We start from the raw sequence: 2,601 nt of genomic DNA, 5'->3' as shown, positions 1-2,601 counted from the left end.
AACAAGTTGAAAAACTTACTTCGGGTGTTACCATTTATTGATCAATTGTACGGAATATGTACTTCACTGTGCAACCTACTAATACAAGTCTCAAATCCACAGTCTGTGGTGCCCTCAGGTGGTCAGGGAGAGCGTTCCACAGACTGGGAGCGGCGGAGCAGAAAGCCCGGTCACCCATTGTTCGTAGCTTTGTCCTCGGAGGTTGGAGGAGGTTAGCCTGTCCGGAGCGGAGGTGTCGTGTGGAGGATTTGGGGGTGAGTAGTCCTTTGAGGTAGAGGGGGGGCATTTCCATGGAGGCGCTGGTGGGTTAGTAGGGAGACTTTGAATTCAATCCTGAGTGAAACAGGAAGCCAGTGAAGGGATTTGAGAGTTGGTGTGATATGATCATATTTCCGCACTCTCATCAGGATCCTAGCAGCACTATTCTGTACGTAATGTAGCTTCTGGATGTTTTTGCGTTGAAGTGCGTTGCAGTAGTCTAGCCTGGAGGAGACAAAGGCGTGGACGAGCCTCTCGGTATCAGAGAGAATGAGTGAGGGGCGGAGTTTAGCAACGTTCCTGAGGTGGTAGTATAGTCCAAGAACCATTGAAAAATAACTACGAAATAAATCAAAAGTTATTCAATCCCTGAGTAGTTTTTTCACAGAATGCTTACTTACTCTGACTAAAGACATTATTTTGATGATTACTTTTTACTTTCACTTGAGTCACATTATTCTAAAGTAACGGTACTCTTAATTGAGTACAATTTTTGGGTACTCTACCCACATCTGCTAGGAACAAGCTAAGGATGTCCTGTGACCTCAAACTGTAGCAACTGTAGTCTCTACACATAAAGAAAATAACTAAAGAGGAACCAGACCAAGAAGTGATTTATATATTTAAAAAAAAACATCCATTGAGAAAATCTGCGTACTGACAAAGATGGACAGTTTGCCTTTGCATATAAAGCGCAATGGTGGACAAGGTTGCCACAACCAGTAATAAAACGTAAGGCGCAGTGATATACAGTGTACAGTTTTTTCAAATAAGTGTCGGGTGCATTCGTAGAAAGCAAGTCTGCGTAGTCTAGAAAAGGCATAAAAGTGGTCAGAATCGAGCATTCCCTAACTAGTAAGGAAAAACAGGACTTGTTTCTAATGAAAACTCCCAATTTAATTTGAAGTTTTCAGTTTTTGTGTGATTCAATAGACAAATTCTCGTCAATAAGAAACCTTAAGTACTTAACTGACCATTTCAAGTTCAACCTGATGAGCAGGTGATATTTTTGAAATGTTCAATGGCAGTCGTTTGCCATTTGAGAATAAAATCACCTTAGATTTCTCCGCATTTAGCACTCGTCTCAGCTGAGTCAGCTGGCACTGAACAACATCAAAAGCAGACTGTCAAACATACACTACCGTTCAAAAGTTTGGGGTCACCCAAACAATTTTGTGGAATAGCCTTCATTTCTAAGAACAAGAATAGACTGTCGAGTTTCAGATGAAAGTTCTCTTTTTCTGGCCATTTTGAGCGTTTAATTGACCCCACAAATGTGATGCTCCAGAAACTCAATCTGCTCAAAGGAAGGTCCGTTTTGTAGCTTCTGTAACGAGCTAATCTGTTTTCAGATGTGTGAACATGATTACACAAGGGTTTTCTAATCATCAATTAGCCTTATGAGCCAATGAGCAAACACATTGTACCATTAGAACACAGGAGTGATAGTTGCTGGAAATGGGCCTCTATACACCTATGTAGATATTGCACCAAAAACCAGACATTTGCAGCTAGAATAGTCATTTACCATATTAGCAATGTATAGAGTGTATTTCTTTAAAGTTAAGACTAGTTTAAAGTTATCTTCATTGAAAAGTACAGTGCTTTTCCTTAAAAAATAAGGACATTTCAATGTGACCCCAAACTTTTGAACGGTAGTATATATACCTACAGTTTTGTTGCACTTATTGTTACTTTATTTTGTTGTTTAGGAATTGTGATTTTTTTTGTTATTGTGTGTAATAAAATGAAAGCAGGGAATAATCTTAATACTGCAACCTTTTGTTTTATTCTATTTAAATATAATTACTTTTTTGTACAATACAATAATCCTTATGAACTAACTAGAGCGAAATTCACTAAAATATTTGACCAGTTACGTTTCAAGTAAAAAGTGCTATATTGGAATCGGTATTGGTCCCGGCAATATCAGCCATGTATTTAGTTGGTATTGAAGCCATACCAGAATTATCAGTATCGCTTGGCCAGGAAAAGACGTAAAAGGGGATGGCGGATTGATCCATATAGCTGTAGTGTCGATACCAAGGGCTAGTATCAGTATACGATCGATACTAGAGTGATTTTCACAAAATCCCCTTTTAGTGTTTTTTCCCCAAATGTTTACAAACTCAGGGAATAGTTCCCTGGACACTGGAGGACTTTGAGGAAAAAAACACAGTATTTGTTGCTTTGGTTAAAGCAGGGGTGTCAAACGTACGGCCCGCGGGCCGGATCAGGCCCACGAACAGGTTTTATGCGGCCCCCGGGATGAGTTTGCGAAATTTTGGAATGAAAGAAACTGCTCTTTTAAATGTGTCCACTAGATGTCGCAATAGCAATTCT

The 2,601-nt window shown here is 39.6% G+C and overlaps 1 protein-coding gene across 1 annotated transcript in view; it reads left to right on the top strand.

Moving 5' to 3' along the window:
• The first annotated feature begins 230 nt into the window (after positions 1–230).
• The window catches only part of zgc:136493 (uncharacterized protein LOC692276 homolog), a 12,517-nt gene continuing 10,146 nt past the window's right edge, over positions 231–2,601 (top strand). The window contains exon 1 of the mRNA XM_062059707.1: positions 231–254. The gene's annotated coding sequence lies outside the window, so the exon portion shown is untranslated. The remainder of the gene's footprint in view (positions 255–2,601) is intronic.

The sequence above is a fragment of the Entelurus aequoreus genome, linkage group LG10 (genome assembly GCF_033978785.1).
Source record: "Entelurus aequoreus isolate RoL-2023_Sb linkage group LG10, RoL_Eaeq_v1.1, whole genome shotgun sequence".
Lineage (NCBI taxonomy): Eukaryota > Metazoa > Chordata > Actinopteri > Syngnathiformes > Syngnathidae > Entelurus > Entelurus aequoreus.
The sequence above is the reverse complement of the archived record's forward strand: the minus strand, read 5'-3'. Positions and strand labels throughout refer to the sequence as shown.